Source organism: Macaca nemestrina, chromosome 3 (genome assembly GCF_043159975.1).
Source record: "Macaca nemestrina isolate mMacNem1 chromosome 3, mMacNem.hap1, whole genome shotgun sequence".
NCBI lineage: Eukaryota > Metazoa > Chordata > Mammalia > Primates > Cercopithecidae > Macaca > Macaca nemestrina.
The window spans coordinates 97,990,038-98,013,472 of NC_092127.1; the positions used below are offsets into that span (position 1 = coordinate 97,990,038).

Here is a 23,435-nt window from a genome sequence, read left to right on the forward strand (position 1 = left end):
AGAGAGCAAGCCAATATGGATTCACTTCTGGTAATCCCTACGTCCTAATTATCTTCTGACTCTCCAATTCATTGTTTCAATGGTATTTGTTATTTCGTGTGATTCACCTGATTGAGCCAGGAATAAGGAAGTCACTGTTCCACTTTGAGGTGCAAATTAGACTTACTGAGACCCTTAGTGAACAAAACTAACGTCTTGAAAAGCCGTGTGTGTGTGCGTGTGCATGTGCATGCGTGTTTGCCTGCACGTTTGTGTGTCCACCCCAGTGAAAGAGAGAGAGAATGTTTTAAATTTCCCAATTTTCCCATTGAATATCTTAGAAAATTTTTTGTAAACTAACTACAAAATTATACTATGTGCCATACAATATAGTGGATATAGTATATGATTTTATGATAGTAGAGCAAAATTTCCTTTAATGACAAAAGAGGGAAAACGTTTTTGGAACAGGGATAAAGAGAATAAATTTGAAGACAATAGTTGCTGATTTTTCTGAGAAGGAATCCCATACTATAATCCTTTACCCTTGAGCCTCAAAAGGATGCCACCTTGCAGGGTACTCTGTGCCAGCAAGAATAATATATATGAAGTAAAAACATGTATATGATTAGGCAAAAAGAGAGCATAAAGTAGTGCTATTGGTATATTTTAACCTTCAAATAGCATATTTAATACTGAGAGATATTCAAGTGATCTGAAAGTGCAAAATACTGTTCTTTTCTTGCTTTGAGTGAGAAGAATTCAATATTGATGTCCTGAAATCTAACATTGAAACTTCATCTGATGTAGTATAAATCTTTTCATATCACAAAGACAGTAGGCTCATTAGATATAAATATCAGAATCAAAAATTTGTTTTACCAAATTTGGCTGTCCAGGAAGTGGAATATATTGCTTTCAACCCTACTCCGTAATTTAGTACAAATCCAAGTAGAAATGAAGAATAAAATCCTCTTATTGCCTGAAGAAATGATTCAATCTAATAACTTTAGGAGATCTTCTTTGCCTATTCTCTACTAAATATAAGACGACTTTGATAAAGGAGCATGGACAATCAAAAAGATGTTTGGCCATTTATCATGCTACCTGTAAAGGAGAACATGAAAATGCCAGGGAGATAGGGTTCCCAGATTGGGTGCTGTACTTAGGGCATCAGGTTTGACATTTCATTTGCAATAAAAGTTACAAATGCTGGAAAGACAAGACCCAGCCAAGTGGGAGTAGGTCCTCTAAGTGCTGTCCCTGGCATTACCATATAGATGGAGATATAAATATACATGAAGCATACTATCACCTGTTGAATCACATTGTATTTGATGTTCAGACAGTTTAAGATTTCTGCACATTGAATATCAAAGTACAAAAAGAAAGTATTGTTATATATGAGATAACACCTTCAAATCCTAAGAGAAAATAAAAGAAAGATACTATTGGAAAAATTGTAACTCTAATAACAAAGTAATTAGATAAAGAGAAATGCCTTATAATATAAGGGTGTCATACTCATCTGAAAAGAAGAAGAAAACCATTTTCCTCTTCTTGTTACTTTTCGTCTTATGTTGTTACTTTTTAATTTCAACTTACAGTATTAAGCACTTTGTCAAAATTTTCTTAAAATGACTATTAGTACTTAAGTTCTGGTAAATAAGTCTGATTTTGAATAACAACAATGTAAGTTTTGGCTGCTGAAAGACATCAACACAAACAGATAAATTTAGGATCATTCTATCTAGAGTAGTTTATTTTTCCAGAGGGCAAATTATACAATAATTAGAGTGAGATCTGAGCTGGTGTTAGGTTAACTGCACAAGACTCTAGCACAGATTAAATGTCCTTGAAAGAATCCACTATAATAAACAATTGAAACTGAAGCCAGATCAATGTGATTGAAGAGTAAATTGAATATCAGTAAGGTAGTATGTGGAAAAAAATATAGAGATGGAAGGATTTCTTTTTTTGTAAGTATCACTGCTGCAAGATTATGTCCCAATGAGAAGAAATTACTAGCAGGAATAAGGTGAAAATGCAGGAAAAGGAATGATAATCCAAAATATATCCCAGAAAAGGTGGCAGAAAATGAAATCTAGGGCATAAATGAAGAAACTGTTGTGACAAGAGAAGGAAGGTGTCTGGCATTTAAAAGGAGGGAAGACAGAAAACATGCAAATGAAGAGAGATTTACAGATTTGATTTCAGAAACACGAAGAAGTTCCTGTTTTATTGCTTTTATTTATGGTTACTCATCTCAGTTGGACCCTCACCATTGCTCAAAATTTTTGAATATTTTAAAGCTTTTCTTAAATTAAAATACATTATTTTGATGACTCTAAAAATTATTTGAAAAACAAGGAGAATAAATATGAGAAATCCTGGGGAGACAACATTTATGACAACATAAAAAGTAAATTTCTAAGCATCAGAACAGTTGTAAATTTTTTTTTAAGTAGGGAGTTTTTCATTATTAAAGTGAAGGATAGAGCAAATGATGGTGTAATAGTGATTTTGTGGAGTAGAAATAAGCATCTAATGGTTGATCATACTAAGTAAAGTCCAAGGATTATTTCATTTATTATTTGTTAGTGTTTTATCTGTAATATACTCTAATTATTGCAATGGGAAACTTCAAGTACATACAATACTAGATATAAAGAACCCCTATTTGGCCCTCACCTCCCTTCAACAATTATCAATATCATATATTATCAACATAAACAATATTATAAACCTATGTCCCCAAGTATCTACCCCCTCTATTTTGAAGCAAGTCTCAGATATTACATTCTCTTATCCAGGGATATCTCAGCATTATTTCTAAAACATAGGATCTTAATAACACTTTTCTTACCACAGTTAAAACAATATTAATGTAAATTATATTAAAATACTTAATATTTCTTAATATCAGTGTGCAGTTTTTAAGGATGCAATAACACACAAGTTTCTATGATTCTAACCAAATATGGTCTTGTTCTTGAATTCCCTTTAATGGAAAACTGTCACCCATTCTAAACTGTATATACTGATGTTACATTAATTTTTACTGTTTCTCCTTCCCCTTCAATATCCTGTTATCTTTTCTATCTTACAATTTTTTGATAGTTTCAGCAAGATTAATAGAATAAAGCGAGATATAATTAACCATGTATTTTCAAATATATGAAGATATAGCAAGTAAAAGAGAGAAATAATTCATTCTATATCATTCATAAGACAAAATTAGAATCATTAGATGAAAATGATCAGGAAAGTTGACCCTTTCTACTTATTCATGACTCCCAAATTGTATTTTATCTCTGACATCTCAATAGGGCTACAGGCTCATATTTCTAAGTTCTTCTTGATATCTTGTATTAGTTCGTTCTCATGCTGGTAATAAAGACATACTCAACACTGGGGAATTTATAAAGGAAAGAGGTTTAATGGACTCACATTTCCACATAGCTGGGGAGGCCTCACAATCATGGAGGAAGATGAAGAAAGAGCAAAAAGCCATCCTACATAGCAGCAGAGAAGAGGGCATGTGCAGGGGAACTCTCCCTTATAAAACCATTCAGTATCACAAAAACAGCATAGGGAAAATCTATCCCCGTGATTCAGTTACCTCCTATTAGGTCCCTCCCACAATACATAGAGATTATTACAATTCAAGGTGAGATTTGTGTGGAGACACGAGCCAAACCGTATCACATTTCCAAATGGATATCTAATAAGCATCTCAAAATTATTATGACAAACCCTCAGAATTATGGGATACTCTTTTAAGTCTCTAGGCTTTAGGATTTTTTATTTAAGGTCAGAAAAGCATATGTTACTTTAATAATAAACATGGGCCTTGGAACAAAATGGCTTGAGATTGAATTCTGCCTTTTCTACTTAATAGCTATGTGATTGTAGAAAGGTGGCATCTCTCTCTGTGCCCCTACTTCCTCATCTGTAAATGGGAGATTGCCTAAATATACTACTTGGAGCAGTTTAAAAGGTTAAATGAGCACTTAAAACAGTGCCTGACATAGAGTAACATAAAATCAGGCATCAATATTTTTATATGATCCAATGTTAATTTTCTGTAAAGCTCTTATCATTATCCAGTATTCATCTCATATGCATAGTTATTTGTTTACTTTTTTCTATCATTTTAAAAAGAATGTCTGGCACTTAGTACGCTTTCGAGAAATACTAATGAAAGGCAGGAGGGAATTTATTTTATTTTATTTTTTAATCTATTCCCACAAGAATCAAGTCCATTTATCTCATTAATAAAATTCCAGCTTCAAAAACTGTGCCTGGTATGTCTTAAGAGCTCAATAAACTTTTGTTCAGTGAATAAATGAGTCTCAATTGAAGACAGTACTTTAGAGCAATTAAAGGTATATAAAAATGGATTAGGAGACATTGTAAGATACAATGTCCCATCACTAATGTAAGAATTATCTTTAAAGGTTGCTGTGATAAAAGTTTTACACTACATATATTGCACTATCATAAATTTTCTTAAATTATGAAAGACATTATAGGAACAGTTTTGATTCTCTATTCTATGACAATACTCTATGATAACCTATCTATTGTAAAACCAAGCAAATAAAATAATCTCGAATTCTAGGCAGGTACATTTTTGTTTGTATCCTTAAATAAAATCTGTATCTACTAAATAAATATATAGAGTGTATTAAAAAAATTATATTTTAAGAAATGAAGAAGTTGTATGTGAGAATTTCCTGCCTAGGCAGTTACTGTAGCTGTAAAATCTTAAAATATACCTTCAATTAATGTTTTTAGTGTTTTGAGTGTATCATTTTGTCTCTCCTAACAGACAGTACTTTTTTATCATGAATATATTTAACTGTTTTATGATACATTACCTAATTTTCATTTGAGTTCTTGATGAAAGATTAAAATAGAAGTTGTCAGGGGGCACTAAGATAGAATAGACACAGCTAAGAAGTGCCTCTCTCACCAAAAGGAACCAAAATATCCAGTAAGAAATCAAACTTTGAATAGATCTTTTGAGAGAAAACACTGAACGTCAATAGAGAGGGGATACAGACACCATGATTGAAGTGGGAGAAAGCTGGGAGGCCTGTATGGAGTTGCCAAGTTCCAGGACCAGCTCCCTGTCCTGAAATGATCTTAATGAATGGGTGAGTGAAGGAACTCTATGTCACCACCCTCCCACTGTGGACCTCTAGGATCCTAGCTACAAGAGACCCCTTGGCTACTATAGACACTTGAATTGGCAAAGGTAACTGTCTGGAGTTCAGGCAGAGGCAGAGCTCAAATCTTCAGGGAATCCAGAAGGTTTTGCACATGGTGCAGTTGCAGCAAAACACGATCAGAGATGCCCATTCCACGAGATTCTCCATCTTTCTCTAAGGGACTACAGCTTCTGCTGTCTGCTTGGCCAGAAAGAGCAGAGCTATCTTTCCTGTGGGATGGAAACAGATCTGATCCATGCCCCCTTTGTCTGCTGGCCCCTCCCAAGAGTGCCTGCCTGGCTGCTCCTGCAGGAGGACACCCACAGTGCAGCCTTCACTGCCCTGCCTGAGCATTTTGCTGGCTGCTGGGGAGCAGGAGAGAGCCCACCCCACCATTCCTAGCACAGCTGGTGCTCCCCGCTAAGGGGCCAGAAAATAAAACTGTAGACCTGGTTTCAACCCCCAGAGAATTCAAGCACACCACCTAAGAGTTCTGAGCGATCTCTAGTTGGGGAGGAACCCCCACTATCTGAACACTGAGAAGAATGTGGAGTGGGTTCATGTGCTGGCAAGGGAGCCGGGAGTCCCTCCCTCTTGAAAGACTGGTGCAGGAGGGTATGCCTGTTAGCCAGCAACAACTTTTTCCCCAGAGAGCCCCATGGCTCCAAACACCTGGAAGAGCACAGCCATCTGGGAAGAGAAGTCTGGGGAAAAACCTAGTAGGGTAGGCCTGCTCCTGGGGCAGGTGCTGGAGCGACTCACTGGATTGGGGGAGCATGAGCTGGGCAAGCCCCACAGCTGTCAACTGGGCTCAAAATACCAGGCTGTTAGTGCTCCACACCAGTTTCACACCCATTGAACCACCGCTCTGCCTGGTGTTCCTTCACTCTTGACCTACTGCTTCATCAGACCAGTTGTAGACATATCCCAAAACTCACTGACTCTGCCAAGCTCAAAGGACCAGTGGAACCCTGGGGAATTGTGGGTCTCCTGGTTATCTGACTTTCATCTTGAACTGCTCTTAATGGAGAGAAAAGCACAGCCCACCAAAGACTGCCTTGAGGCTAAAGAAACACAAGCACAGCGCCAGTAATTGAAAGGGGCTCCACCAAGGCCTGGGAACAGACTTGGTGAAGGAGTCATCTCCTGCTCTCTTTCTCCCTTTCCCAGAGCAATGCTGTGTACACACTGAAATGCAAAAGAAGCATGCAGCTAAGACCCTACCCTTACTCTTAAGGGCCATCTACTAAATCACAGTCTGAACTACACCACCATGCAAAAATAAATTCCTTCACACACAACACCTGTGAAAGCCCATGAAGGACACTATCAACTTAAACAACACACACAGAGCCTTGGTCCTCAAAGCACCAAGAAATAAAGCCAATTGACTATACACAACATGCACCACAATGAAAATCTCAAGGGAAAAAAATATAAAAACAAAAAGCCCAATAAAAACAACAGCAATTTCCAAGAAAAGAGGAAGAAGAAGAAGAAGGAGGAGGAGGAGGAGGAGGGGGAGGAGGAGAAGGAGAAGAAAAAAAGAAAGGAACAAAGAAACACTAGCCCCCTCAGATGAGAAAGAATCAGCACAAAAACGCCAACAATTCAAAAAGCCTCAGTGTTTCCTTACCTGCAAAAGATTGCATTAGCTCCCTGGTGAATCCTAACAAGACTGAAATGTCTTAAATGACAGACATAAAATTCAGAATCAGGTTAACAAAGAAGTTCAACAAGATTCAAGAGAACGTTGAAATCCAAAGAAAGCCAAAAATTGAATCCAGACTGGAAAGCCAATATCACCATATTAAGAAGGAACCAACTGAAATTCTGGAATTGAAAAATTCACGACAGAAATTTCAAAATATAGTTGGAAGTCTTAACAACAGAACAGACCAGACAGTAGGCTCTTCCTGTTAGTCTCTGCTGCTACTTCTTAGCTCTGGGAGGCCCAGGTGGCTGTGCAGCAGCCTCTGCCACCCTGTGACCTGCAGGTATTGGGACATCCCTAGTTGATGCCAAGACACCCGGGAAGCCAAGGAATGGACTCCGTGGCTTTTGAGGATGTAGCTGTGAACTTTACCCAAGAGGAATGGGCTTTGCTAGATTCTTCTCAGAAGAATCTCTACAGAGAAGTGATGCAGGAAACTTGCAGGAACCTGGCTTCTATAGAAATCATATGGTACAGAGACTGTGTGAAAGCAAAGAAGGTAGTCAGTATGGACAAGTTGTCAGTCAAATTCCAAATCTTGATCTGAACGAGAACATTTCTACTGGATTAAAACAATGTGAACGCAGTATTTGTGGAAAAGTCTTTGTACGTCTTTCCCTCCTTAATAGGCACATCCTAGCTCACTCAGGATACAAACCATATGGAGAGAAGCAATATAAATGTGAACAGTGTGGGAAATTCTTCATTTCTGTTCCACGTGTTAGAAGACACAGGATAATGCACAGTAGAAATCCAGCTTACAAATGTACAATATGTAGGAAAACTTTTTATTTTCTCAATTCAGTTGAAAGACATCAGAGAACTCACACAGGAGAAAAACCCTATAAATGTAAACAATGTGGTAAAGCATTCACTGTTTCCGGTTCTTGTCTAATACATGAACAAACTCACACTGGAGAGAAACCCTACTAATGTAAGGAATGTGGGAAAACATTCAGATTTTCTTGTTCTTTTAAGATGCATGAAAGGACTCACACTGGAGAAAAACCCTATAAATGTACCAAATGTGATAAAGCCTTCAGCTGTTCCACTTCCCTTCATTACCATGGAAGCATTCATACTGGAGAGAGACCCTATGAACGCAAACAATGTGGCAAAGTCTTTAGTCCTTTGCGTTCCCTTTGTAACCATAGAAGTACTCATACTGGAGAGAAACCCTATGAATGTAAACAATGTGACCAAGCCTTCAGTCGCCTCAGTTCCCTTCACCTCCACGAAAGAATTCATACTGGAGAAAAACCCTATGAATGTAAGAGATGCGGTAAAGCCTACATTTTTTCCAGTCACCTTACTCGCCACAAAAGAAGTCATGATATAGAGGCTGGGTGTAGTGACTCAGCCTGCTGTCCCAGAACTTTGGGAGGTCAAGGTGTGTGTATTGCTTGAGCCCAGGAGTTCATAATCAGCCTGGATTCAAACAATGTGAAACAACCTGGGCAACATAGTGAAACCCTGTCTCTACAAAAAATAAAATAATGCTGGGCGTGGTGGCTCACGCTGGCTGCTCGGGAGGCTGAGGCAGGAGAGTGGCTTGAACCCAGGAGGTGGAGCTTGCGGTGAGCCAAGATCGCACCACTGCACTCCAGCCTGGGCGACAGAGTGAGACTCCGTCTGAAAAAAAAAAAGAAAAAAGAAAAAAGAAAATAATTAGCTGGGCATGGTGGCACATTTCAGTTGTGTTAGTTCTTTTTCAAGGACATAAAAAGCCATGGGGGGCTGGGGGGAAGTCCTGTGCATGTGGATAACGAGGTCAGGAGATAGAGACCATCCTGGCCAACATGGTGAAACCTCCTTTCTACTGAAAATACAAAAATTAGCTGGGTGTGGTAGCATATGCTTGTAGTCCCAGCTACTCGGAAGCTGGGGCAGGAGAATTGCTTGAACCCAGGAGGTGGAGGTTGCAGTAAGCTGAGATTGTGCCACTGCACTCCAGCCTGGTGACAGAGTGGGACTCCATCTCAAATAAATAAATAAATAAATAAAGCCCCTTGAATGTAAGAGAAGTGGTAAAACATTTACTCTTTCCCATTCCCTCATAAACATGAAAGAGCTCACACTGCAGAGAAACCTTAAGAATGTAGGAAATGTGGTCCAGCCTTCAGATTTTCCTGTTTTTGAAGATTTGGGAGGACTCAGAGTGGAGAAAAGCCTTTTGAATTTAAATTTGTGGTAAGGCCTTCAGTTGTGTTAGTTCCATTTGAAGACATCAGCTCATTCCTGAGAAAAACCCTATGAATGTCCAGAATATGGGAATGTTTCATTTCTCTCATACCCACTCAAGGACATATGAAAATGCACACTGTAGCTGGCTGGACCTTGTAAATACAAGAACGTACACAGGATTAAAACTCTAATAGTTTAGAAACTGCAAGAATATTTTCAGTTTTAACATTTACTTGAAAAGTCATGTGAAAACTCCCACTGGAAAGAAGTTCTATAAGTGAAGCTTTTCTAATTTGTAAAGCCTGATGCAAATTAATTATTGTGCAGTGCTTGAAAAAAATGTATGAAATGTTACACAAGTTACAAGTATACTGTTTTTATCAGTGACTCATTCTTAAAGAGTCTTGAGTATGCATTTCACCTTGTTTTGCAGGGAAACTTTGAGGTGAGAGTTCTGTAAATGCTCTTTAAGCAGGAGTACTTGAATTTCATAGAGTTTAATTTTTTTTATTTCAATTTTTTTTTTTTTTTTTTTTTTTGAGATGGAATCTCACTCTGTTGGCCAGGCTGGAGTGCAGTGGTGCAATCTCGGCTCACTATGACCTCCGCCTCCTGGGTTTGAGCGGTTCTCCTGCCTCAGCCTCCCAAGTAGCTGGGACTACAGGCGCCCGCCACTACGTCCAGCTGATTCTTTGTGTTTTTGGTAGAGACAGGGTTTCGCCATGTTGGCTAGGCTGGTCTTGAACTCCTGACCTCATGATTTGCCTGCCTCGGCCTCCCAAAGTGCTGGGATTACAGGCCTGAGCCACCACACCCAGCCAGGTAAGTTTCATTTGTATGTATTGTCCTGTGATTAATGGACCAGTGAATAATGATTGTGAATTGTTGGGATTGTCTTACTAGTCTCATTTGGCAAATTTTGATTATCCCTTGTCCATTATACACATTCCACCTTTTTTTATTAAAGGAAAAACTACTCTTGATGTAAAGATATTTATTTTTTGCTAATAATGAGTTGGTATTAATTCCTAAGTACATAAAGTTTACCATAGAGTAAAAACAAAATGAAACAAAAGAACAGACCAAGCTAAGGAAATAATTTTAGTATTCAAAGACCAGTTCTTTGAATCAGTCCAGATAGATTAAAAAAAAAAAAAAAAAAAGAAGAATTTAAAAAAATGAACAAAGCCTCCAAGAAATATGTGATTATACAGAGAGACCAAATATATGATTCATTGGCATTCCTGAGAGAGAAGAGGAGAGAGTAGTAAGCCACTTGGAAAACATATTTTCTAGCGAGGATAGCATGCAAACTCAAGAAATTCAGAGAATATTTGCAAGACAGTACATAAGACAAATATCCCCAAGACACATAGTCATCAGACTTTTGAAGGTCAATGTGCAAGAAAAAAATGTTAATAGCAGCTAAAAAAAGGGTCATATCACTTACAACGGGAAACATATCAGGCTAACAGCTGACATCTTGGCTTGAACCTTAGAAGCCAGAAGAGATTAGGAGTTCATTTCCAGTATCCTTAAAGAAAAAAAATCCCAACCAACAATTTCATATCCTGCCAAACTAAGCCGCATAAGCAAAGGAGAAAAAATATTTTCCAGGTATGCAAGCAATAAGAGAGTTTTTTTTTGTTTTTTGTTTTTTTTATTATACTTTAAGTTGTAGGGTACATGTGCATAACGTGCAGGTTTGTTACATATGTATACTTGTGCCATGTTGGTGTGCTGCACCCATCAACTGGTCATTTACATCAGGTATAACTCCCAATGCAATCCCTCCCCCCACCCCCTCCCCATGATAGGCCCCGGTGTGTGATGTTCCCCTTCCTGAGTCCAAGTGATCTCATTGTTCAGTTCCCACCTATGAGTGAGAACATGTGGTGTTTGGTTTTCTGTTCTTGTGATAGTTTGCTGAGAATAATGGTTTCCAGCTGCATCCATGTCCCTACAAAGGACACAAACTCATCCTTTTCGATGGCTGCATAGTATTCCATGGTGTATATGTGCCACATTTTCTTAATCCAGTCTGTCACTGATGGACATTTGGGTTGATTCCAAGTCTTTGCTATTGTGAATAGTGCTGCAATAAACATACATGTGCATGTGTCTTTATAGCAGCATAATTTATTATCCTTTGGATATATACCCAGTAATGGGATGGCTGAGTCATATGGTACATCTAGTTCTAGATCCTTGAGGAATCGCCATACTGTTTTCCATAATGGTTGAACTAGTTTACAATCCCACCAACAGTGTAAAAGTGTTCCTATTTCTCCACATCCTCTCCAGCACCTGTTGTTTCCTGACTTTTTAATGATCGCCATTCTAACTGGTGTGAGATGGTATCTCATTGTGGTTTTGATTTGCATTTCTCTGATGGCCAGTGATGATGAGCATTTTTTCATGTGTCTGTTGGCTGTATGAATGTCTTCTTTTGAGAAATGTCTGTTCATATCCTTTGCCCACTTTTTGATGGGGTTGTTTTTTTCTTGTAAATTTGTTTGAGTTCTTTGTAGGTTCTGGATATTAGCCCTTTGTCAGATGAGTAGATTGCAAAAATTTTCTCCCATTCTGTAGGTTGCCTGTTCACTCTGATGGTAGTTTCTTTTGCTGTGCAGAAGCTCTTTAGTTTAATGAGATCCCATTTGTCAATTTTGGCTTTTGCTGCTGTTGCTTTTGGTGTTTTAGACATGAAGTCTTTGCCCATGCCTATTCCTGAATGGTACTACCTAGGTTTTCCTCTAGGATTTTTATGGTATTAGGTCTAACATTTAAGTCTCTAATCCATCTTGAATTAATTTTCGTATAAGGAGTAAGGAAAGGATCCAGTTTCAGCTTTCTACTTATGGCTAGCCAATTTTCCCAGCACCATTTATTAAATAGGGAATCTTTTCCTCATTTCTTGTTTTCCTGAGGTTTGTCAAAGATCAGATGGCTGTAGATGTGTGGTATTATTTCTGAGGACTCTGTTCTGTTCCATTGGTCTATATCTCTGTTTTGGTACCAGTACCATGCTGTTTTGGTTACTGTAGCCTTGTAGTATAGTTTGAAGTCAGGTAGCGTGATGCCTCCAGCTTTGTTCTTTTGACTTAGGATTGTCTTGGCAATGCGGGCTCTTTTTTGGTTCCATATGAACTTTAAAGCAGTTTTTTCCAATTCTGTGAAGAAACTCATTGGTAGCTTGATGGGGATGGCATTGAATCTATAAATTACCTTGGGCAGTATGGCCATTTTCACGATATTGATTCTTCCTATCCATGAGCATGGTATGTTCTTCCATTTGTTTGTGTCCTCTTTCATTTCACTGAGCAGTGGTTTGTAGTTCTCCTTGAAGAGGTCCTTTACATCCCTTGTAAGTTGGTTATCACTATACAAGCCTTACAGTTATGCTGAAGACAGATTTAAAGATAGAAATGAAAGAAAAATACTCACTATCACAGAAACACACTTAATTATATAGCCCACAGACCCTAAAATGTAACTACATTATCCAGATTTCAAAGCAACCAGCTAACTCTACCACAGCAGGATCAAAACCTCACATATTAATATTAAGCTTAAATGTAAATGGTCTAAACACCCTACTTAAAAGGTAGAGTGGCAAGCTGGAAACAAAACAAGACCTAACCTTTTTCTGCCTTCAAGAGAACATCTCACATGTAATGACATCAATAGGCTCAAAGTAAAGGAACAGAGAAGAACTATATGCAAATGGATAACAAAAAAGAGTAGGGAACACTATTCACGTGTTAGATAAAACATACTTTAAACCAATGGCAATAACAAAAGACAATGAAGAGCATTACATAATGATATTAGTTTCAATTGAACAAGAAGACCGAACTATCTTAAACATATATGTACCCAGTTTGGGAGGATCCAGATTCATAAACAAGTACTTCCAGACCAATAGAAAGACATAGACAGACACCGAATAATAGGGGGTACTTTAACACCCCATTAACAGTGTTAGATCATCAAGGCAGAAAACTAACAAAGAAATATTGAACTTAAATTCAAAACACGACCAATTAGACCTAATGACATCAACAGAGTATTCCACCTAAAATCAAAGAATATATATTCTTCTCATCTGCACATAGTACATACTTTAAGACTGGCAATATTCTGGGCCATAAAGCAAGTCTCGATAAAATTTTAAAAACTCAAAATCCAATCAAGCATATTCTAGAACCATAGTAGAATAAAAATTAGAAATCAATATGAAGAGCATCTGTAAAAAATCATACAATTACACAGAAACTAAATAACTTTTTTCTGAATGCCTTTTGTACAAACAATTAAATTAACGCAGAAATCCAAAACTTGTTTGAAATAAGAGAAAACAAAGACAGAACATACCAAAATCTCCAGAATGTGTTTTAAAAAGTGTTAGGAAGACAGATTATAGTGCTAAATGCTTACATCAAGAAGACAGAAAGATGTCAAATTAAGAATATAACATCACTCCTGGAAACTAGAAAAAATGACAACAAAGTAACCCCAAAGGTACCATCAGAAAATAAATAACTAAAATCCAAACAGAACTAAATGAAATCGAGACCCAAAAATTCATACAAAAGATCAACAAAAATAAAAATTGGTTCTTTGAAAGAATAAACGAGGTCTATAGACCATTATCTAGACTCACAGAGACAAAAAGAGAGGAGATCCAAATATGCAACTCAGAAACAACAAAAACGACATTATAACCAGTCCCACAGAAATACAGAAGATCCTTAGAGACCATTATTAGCACCTATATGCACATAAACTAGAAAATGTAGGAAAAAAATGAATAAATTCCTGGAAACACATGACCAACAAATATTGAATCAAGAAGAAACCCTGAACAGACCAATAATGAGTTCTAAAATTGAGTCAGTGATTTAAAACACCTACCAAATAATAAAAACCCTTTGTATATTCTACCAGAGAAACAAAGGTACAAAAGTTACTGAGACTATTCCAAAAAATCAAAAAGGAGGAACTTATCTCTAACACATTGTATAAAGTTAGCCTTGTCTTGATACCAAAATCTCACAGACACAATAAAAAAAGGAAACTATAGGCTAATATCCCTGATGAACATAGATACAAAAAGCCTCAATAAAATACCGCCAAACCAAACCCAGAAGTACATAAAACAGTTAATTCAACACAATCGAATAGGCTTTATTCAGGGGATGCAATGTGGGTTCAACATACACCAATCAATAAGTGTGATTTACCACATAAACAGAATTGAAAACAAAAACCATATGATAATCTCAATAGATGAAAAAATCTTTCAATAAAATACAACACCACTTCACGGTTAAAAAACAAAAAAACAAAACAAAACAAAAAACTAAAGACACTAGGCAGAGAAGTAACATACTTCAAAATAATAAGAGCCATCTATGACAAACCCTTCACCAACATTATACTGAATGGGCCAAAGCTAGAGGCATTCACCCTAAGACCCAGGACAAGACAAGAATGCCTGCTCACACAACTCCTATTCAACATAGTACTGGAAGTCTTAATTGGAGCAATAAGGTAAGAGAAATAAATAAAAGGCATACAAATAGAAAAAGATGTCAAATTATCTCTCTTTACTGATGACATAATCTTATACCTAGAAAACGCTACATACTCTGCCAAAAGGTACCTAAAGCTGATAAACAACTTCAGTAAAGTTTCAGGATACAAAGTATATATACAAAAATATTTGGCATTTCTACACATCAATAATGTTCAAAAATTGAGAGCCAAATTATGAAAACAACAGCAATCAAATTCACAATAGCCACACACACACAAAAAAAAATACCTAGAAATACATCTAACCAAGGAGGGAAAAGATCTCTACAAGCAAAACTACAAAAAACTGCTGAAAGAGATCAGTGATGACACAAACAAATGAAAAAATATTCCATGCTCATGGACTGGAAGAATCGGTATCCTTAAAATGGCCATATTGCCCAAAGCAATCTACAGATTCAACACTGTTCCTATAAAATTAGCAACATCATTTTTCACAGTATTAAGAAAAACTATTCTAAAATTCAGATGGAACAAAAAGAGTTCAAATAGCCAAATTAATCCTAAGCAAAAAGAACAAAGCAGGATGGATTACATTACCAAAATGCAAACTACCTTACAAAGTTACAGTAACCAAAAGAGCATGGTGCTGGTACTAAAACAGACACATAGTCTAATGGAAGAGAATAGAGAACTCAGAAAAAAAAGAAAAAAAAAAAAAGCCACACACCTACAACTACTAATCTTTTACAAAGTCTACAAAAATACACTATAAGGAAAGGACTCTCTATTCAACAAATGATATTGCAATAACTGGCTAACTATATGCAGAAGAATGAAACTAGACTCCTACTTTTCAATTCTTGTATACTTGTACATATACAAGAATTAAGGTGGATTAAAGATTTAAAAGTAAAATCTTGAACTATGAAAATCCTATAAGAAAACCCAGGAAACACTATGTTGAACATCAGCCTTGGCAAATAATTGATGATTAAGTACTCAAAAGCAATCACAACAAAAACAAAAATTACAAAGTAGATCTAATTAAATTATAAAGCTTTTGCACAGCAAAAGAAACTAATAGAGTGTATTAGTTTGTTCTCACTTTGCTAATAAAGACATACCCAACACTGGGTAATTTACAAAGGAAAGAAGTTCAATGGATTAACAGTTTCACATGGATAGGGAGGCCTCACAATCATGGCAGAAAGCAAGAGAGAGTCAAAGGCACGTCTTACATGCTGGCAGGCAAGAGAGAGCTTGTTCAGGTGAACTCTCCTTTATGAAACCATGAGATTTTGCGACACTTATTTACTACCACAAGAACAGTATGGGGGAAACTGCCCCCATGATTCAATTATATCCACCTGTCCCCAACCCTTGACATGTGGGGATTATTACAATTCAAGGTGAGATATGGGTGGGGACACAATGAAACCACATCACAGGGTAAGCAGAAAATCTACAGAATTGTACAAAATATTCACAAATTTTGAATCTGACAAAGATCTAATATCCAGAATCTATAAGGAACTTGAAACAACTAATTAAAAAAAAATCAATAAAGACATGAACAGACACTTCTCAAAAGAAGACATGCAAGCAGCTAACAAATATATGAAAAAATGCTCAAAATCTCTAATCATCAAATAAATACCAATAAAAACAACAATGAAATACCATCTCTTATGAGTCAGAATGGCTTTTATTAAATAGACAAAAAACAACTGTTGGTGAGGCTGCAGAGAAACAGGAATGCTTATACGCTGTTGGTTGGGACATTAACTTAATTCAACCACTGTAGAAAGCAGTTTAGAGATTTCTTAAAGAACTAAAAATAGAACTATCATTCCACCCAGTAGTCACATTACTGGGTATTTATCCAAAGGAAAAGAAATTGTTCTACCAAAAAGACACACACACTCATATGTCCATTGCAGCACTATTCACAATAGCAAAGACCTGGAATCAACCTAGGTGCCCATCAGTAGTGGACTGGATAAAGAAAATGTGGTACATACACACCATGAGACACTACACCATCATAAAAAAGAATGAAATTGGGCCAGGCACGGTGATTCATGCCTGCAATCCCAACACTTTGGGAGGCCAAGGCAGGTGGATCACCTGAGGTCAGGAGTTCGAGACCACCCTGGCCAACATGGTGAAAACCAGTCTTTACTAAAAATACAAAAATTAGCTAGTTTTGGTGGTGGGTGCTTGTAATCCCAGCTACTCAGGAGGCTGAGGCAGGAGAATCACTTGAAATCAAGAGGTAGAAGTTGCAGTGAGCTGAGGTCATGCTACTTCTTCACACCAGCCTGGGTGACAGAGTGAGACTCTGTCTCAAAAAAAAAAAAAAAAAAAAAAAGAAATCATATTCTTCGCAGCAACATGGATGGAGCTGGAAGCCATTATCCTAAATAAATTAACATAGAAACAGAAAACCAAATACCACAGGTTTTCACTTTTAAATGGGAGCTAACCATCAGACATACATGACCATAAACATGACAACAGTACACACTGGGTACTATAAAAGCTGGGAGGGAAGAAGGGGTGCCAGGGTTGAAAAACTACCTATTGGATGCTATGCTCACTACTTGGGTGACAGATCCAATCATATTACAAACTTCAGCATCATGCAATATATCCCTGTATCAAAACTGGATATGTACCCCCTGAAACTAAAATAAAGTTGAAATTTTAAAAAGTAATAAAAGAAAAGAAAAGAAAACTTAATCAGATGTCTTCCTTAATAACAGGCTACATTAGAATACTATGTGGGAATGGAATTTAGGCATCAAAAGCAATCAATGAAAAACCACGATCTGCAACTACTAATTTTCATTGCAAAAATGGTGTCACTCCAGTTGAGTAATTAATTTTTACTAGGAGAAAGGTAGAGATTGTATGAAAAAAATTTCCTCTTTAATAAAACATGATGAATTGATACTTTCTCGAATTGCAAATGGTAAAGATTGTGTTTTATACTTTTTATAGACTAAGAAAAGAAGAACATATATTCTAATAGTCAAAATATTAAGTATTTTTTAAGATATAGCTTTTAAAAATTATTCTAAATCTGAAAGAACAAGAGCTTAGAAAACAGTTTTATTATTGGAGTTCTAAAGGACTACTATTAAGAAATATTACCAACAAATTGATATCTTAAAAGTAAAATATATTTAATATTTTTAGTATAATTTATACAGCAGTAATAATCACACCAAAATGAACTAAAATCCTTTTATTTTCTGCTTTTCTATTATCGTTTTCTCATCTTTATACTATGTTACCAAATATAAATGGTGTGGTTCAAGGAAGGGAACAATTTTTCTAATATATATTAAGAGTCTGAAGTGTAAATCTAAAAATAATTTCAGACACACTACCTTTATTCCTAATAACTATCTAACCAGTCATTAGGAATAAAGCACAATGTCAGTGAGATCATTTTTCATTATTTCTGTGCAACTATAAAATAACTATTTAATAAGAATCATCTCATTTAACAAAATTAAACAAGAAATATTTTACTTACTCCCACAGTAGAAGTAATTTCTCCTCAGTTAACTTTTTCTCATGAACAAGTACTTTATTTATACCTTTTCAAAATAAGAAGCTGTAAAGCAAACTAGTCTCAATGGACTGGCTGAAAAAGAGCATCTGGCAAATCTATACAAAAGGGGGCAGTTCCAAGATGGCCAAACAGGAACAGCTCCAGTCTGCAGCTCCCAGTGTGAGTGACGCAGAGACAGGTGATTTCTGCATTTCCAACTGACGTACCAGGTTCATCTCACTGGGACTTGTCAGACAGTGGGTGCAGAGCGAGGCATCACCTCACCCAGGAAGCACAAGGGGTGAGGGAATTCCCTTTCCTAGCAAAGGGAAGCTGTGACAGACAGTACCTGGAAAATTGGGACACTCCCACCCTAATACCAGACTTTTCCAACAGACTTAGCAAATGGCACACCAGGAGATTATATCCTGCAGCTGGCTAGGAGGGTCCCATGCCCAAGGAGCCTTGCTTACAGCTATCACAGCAGTCTGAGCTCACACTGCAAGGTGGCAGCAAGGGTGAGGGACAGGCATCCGCCATTGCTGAGGGTTGAGTAGATAAACAAAGCCATCTGGAATCTCAAACTGGGTGGAGTCCACCACAACTCAAGGAGGCCTGCCTGCCTCTGTAGACTCCACCTCTGGGGGCAGGGCATAGCTGAACAAAAGGCAGCAGAAACTTCTGCAGACTTAAACGTCCCAGTCTGACAGCTTTGAAGAGAGTAGTAGGGTTCTCCCAGTATGGAGTTTGAGATCTGAGAACGGACAGACTGCCTCCTCAAGTGGGTCCCTGATCCCCGAGTAGCCTAACTGGGAGGCACCTCCCAGTAGGGGCCGACTGACACCTCATCCGGCCAGGTGCCCCTCTGAGACGAAGCTTCCAGAGGAAGGATCAGGGAGCAACATCTGCCATTCTGCAATATTTGCTGTTCTGCAGCCTCTGCTGGAGATACCCAGGCAAACAGGGTCTGGAGTGGACCTCCAGCAAACTCCAACAGACCTGCAGCTGAGGGTCCTGACTGTTAGAAGGTAAACTAACAAACAGAAAGGACATCCACACCAAAACCCCATCTGTATGTCACCATCATAAAAGACCAAAGGTTGATAAAACCACAAAGATGGAGAGAAACCAGAGCAGAAAAGCTGAACATTCTAAAAATGAGAGCACCTCTTCTCCTCCAAAGGATCGCAGCTTCTCGCCAGCAACGGAACAAAGTTGGACAGGGAATGACTTTGACAAGCTGAGAGAAGAAGGCTTCAGACGACTGGTAATAACAAACTTGTCCAAGCGAAACGAGGATATTCAAACCCATTGCAATTAAGCTAAAAACCTTGAAAAAAGATTAGACTAATGGCTAACTAGAATAAACAGTGTAGAGAAGTCCTTAAATGATCTGATGGAGCTGAAAACCACGGCGCGAGAACTACATGATGCATGCTTCAGTAGCCGATTTGATCAAGTGGAAGAAAGGGTATGAGTGATTGCAGATCAAATAAATGAAATGATGCAAGAAGAGAAGTTTAGAGAAATAAAGAGTAAAAATAAATGAACAAAGCCTCCAAGAAATATGGGACTATGTGAAAAGACCAAATCTACGTCTGATTGGTGTACCTGAAACTGATGGGAAGAATGGAACCAAGTTGAAAAACACTCTTTAGGATATTATCTAAGAGAACTTCCCCAACCTAGTGAGGCAGGCCAATATTCAAATTCAGGAAATACAGAGAATGCCACAAAGACACTCTTTGAGAACAGCAACTCCAAGACACATAATTGTCAGATTCACCAAAGTTGAAATTAAGGAAAAAATGTTAAGGGCAGCCAGAGAGAAAGGTCAGGTTACCGACAAAGGGAAGCCCATCAGACTAACTGCACATCTCCTGGCAGAAACTCTACAAGCCAGAAGAGAGTGGGAGCCAATATTCAACATTCTTAAAGAAAGAATTTTCAAACAAGAATTTCATATCCAGCCAAACTAAGCTTCATAAGTGAAGAAGAAATAAAATCCTTTACAGACAAACAAATGCTGAGAGATTTTCTCACCACCAGGCCTGCCTTACAAGAGCTTCCGAAGGACACACTAAACATGGAAAGGAGCAAACGGTATCAGCCACTGCAAAAACATGCCAAATTGTAAAGAACATCAATGCTAGGAAAAAACTACATCAACTAACAAGCAAAATAACGAGCTAACATCATAATGACAGTATCAAATTCACAAAAAACAATATTAACCTTAAATGTAAAAGGGCTAAATACTCCAGTTGAAAGACACAGACTGGCAAATTGGATAAAGAGTCAAGACCATCAGAGTGCCGTATTCAAGAGACCCATCTTACATGCAGAGACACACATAGGCTCAAAATAAAGGGATGGAGGAAGATCTACCAAGCAAATGGAAAACAAAAAAAAAAAAAAAGGAGGGGTTGCAGTCCCGGTCTCTGAAAAAACACACTTTAAACCAACAAATATCAAAAGAGACATAGAAGGCCATTGCATAATAGTAAAGGAATCTATTCAGCAAAAAGAGCTAACTATACTAAACATATATGAACCCAATACAGGAGCTCCCAGATTCATAAAGCAAGTCCTTAGAGACCTACAAAGAGACTTAGACTCACACACAATAATAATGGGAGACTTCAACACTCCACTGTCAACATTAGACAGATCAACAAGACAGAAAGTTAAGAAGGATATACAAAAATTGAACTCAGCTCTGCACCAAGCAGACCTAATAGACGTCTACAGAACTCTCCACTCCAAATCAACAGCATATACATTCTTCTCAGCACCACATCACACTTATTCCAAAATTGACCACATAGTTGGAAGTAAAGCACTCCTCAGCAAATGTAAAAGAACAGAAATCACAACAAACTGTCCCTCAGACCACAGTGCAATCAAACTAGAAGTCATGATTAAGAAACTCATTCAAAACTACACAAATACATGGAAACGGAACAACCTGCTAATGAATGACTACTGGGTATATAATAAAATGAAGGCAGAAATAAAGATGTTCTTTGAAATCAATGAGAACAAAGACACAACGTATCAGAATCTCTGGGACACATTTAAAGCAGTGTGTAGAGGGAAATTTATAGCACTAAGTGCCCACAAGAGAAAGCAGGAAAGATCTAAAATTGACACCCTAACATCACAATTAAAAGAACTAGAGAAACAAGAGCAAACACATTCAAAAGCTAGCAGAAGGCCATAAATAACTAAGATCAGAACAGAACTGAGGGAGATAGAGACACACACAAAAAAACCCTTCAAAAAATCAGTGAATCCAGGAGCTGATTTTTTGAAATGATCAACAAAATTGATAAGACTGCTAGCAAGACTAATAAAGAAGAAAAGAGAGAAGAATCAGATAGATGCAATAAAAAATGATAAAAGGGATATCACCACCAATCCCAAGGAAATACAAACTACCATCAGAGAACACTATAAACACCTCTATGCAAATAAACTAGAAAATCTAGAAGAAATGGATAAATACACCCTCCCAAGACTAAACCAGGAAGAAGTTGAATCCCTGAATAGATCAATAACAGGTTCTGAAATTGAGGCAATAATTAATAGCCCACCAACCAAAAAAGTCCAGGACCAGATGGATTTACCACTGGATTCTACCAGAGGTACAAAGAAGAGCATGTACCATTCCTTCTGAAACTATTCCAATCAGTAGAAAAAGAAGGACTCCTACCTAATTCATTTTATGAAGCCAATGTCATCCTGATACCAAAGCCTGGTAGAGATACAATTAAAAGAAGAGAATTTTAGACCAATATCCCTGATGAACATCAATGCAAAAATACTGAAAAAAATACTGGCAAACCAAATCCAGCAGCCCATCAAAAGTCTTATCCACTATGATGAAGTTGGCTTCATCCCTGGGATGCAAGGCTGGTTCAACATACACAAATCAATAAACGTTATACATCATATAAACAGAACCAAAGACAAAAACCACATGATTATCTCAATAGATGCAGAAGAGGCCTTCGACAAAGTTCAACAGCCCTTCATGCCAAAAACTCTCAATACATTAGGTATTGATGGGACGTATCTCACAATAATAAGAGCTATTTATGACAGACCCACAGCCAATATCATACTGAATGGGCAAAAAGTGGAAGCATTCCCTTTGAAAACTGGCACAAGACAGGGAGGCCCTTTCTCACCACTCCTATTCAACATAATGTTGGAAGTTCTGGCCAGGGCAATTAGGCAAGGGAAAGAAATAAAGGGTATTCACTTAGGAAAAGAGGAAGTCAGATTGTCCCTGTTTGTAGATAACATGATTGTATATTTAGAATACCCCATTGTCTCAGCCCCAAATCTCCTTAAGCTGACAAGCAACTTCAGCAAAGTCTCAGGATACAAAATCAAAGTGCAAAAATCACAAGCTTTCCTATACACCATAACAGACAAACAGAGAGCCAAATCATGAGTGAACTCCATTCACAATTGCTTCAAAGAGAGTAAAATACCTAGGAATCCAATTTACAGGGATGTAAAGGACCTCTTGAAGGAGAACTACAAACCACTGCTCAACGAAATAAAAGAGGACACAAACAAATGGAAGAACATTCCATGCTCATAGATAGGAAGAATTAATGTCATGAAAATGGCCATACTGCCCAAGGTCATTTATAGATTCAATGCCATTCCCATCAAGCTACCAATGAGTTTCTCCTCAGAATTGGGGGAAAAAAAGAAAACTACTTTAAAGTTTATATGGAACCAAAAAAGAGCCCGCATTGCCAAGACAATCCTAAACCAAAAGAACAAAGCTGGAGGTATCACACTACCAGACTTTAAAATATACTACAAGGCTACAGTAACCAAAACAGCATGATATTGGTACCAAAACAGAGATATAGACCAATGGAACAGAACAGAGCCCTCAGAAATAATACCACACGTCTACAACCATCTGATCTTTGACAAATCTGACAAAAACAAGAAATGAAGAAAGGATTCCCTATTTAATAAATGCTGCTGGGAAAACTGGCTAGCCATATGTAGAAAGCTGAAAATGAATCCCTTCCTTACACCTTATACAAAAATTAATTCAAGATGGATTAAAGACCTAAATGTTAGACCTAAAACCATAAAAACACTAGAAGAAAACCTAGGCAATACCATTCAGGACATAGGCATGGGCAAGGACTTCATGACTAAAACACCAAAAGCAATGGCAACAAAACCAAAATTGACACAT

The 23,435-nt window shown here is 37.4% G+C and overlaps 1 protein-coding gene and 1 pseudogene across 18 annotated transcripts in view; one reads left to right on the forward strand and one right to left on the reverse strand.

The window, feature by feature from the left end:
* The window catches only part of LOC105479621 (coiled-coil serine rich protein 1), a 1,449,255-nt gene that overhangs the window by 418,039 nt on the left and 1,007,781 nt on the right, over nucleotides 1–23,435 (reverse strand). The gene's annotated exons all lie outside the window — the stretch shown is intronic.
* LOC112426311 (zinc finger protein 669 pseudogene) lies at nucleotides 7,241–8,316 on the forward strand (annotated as a pseudogene).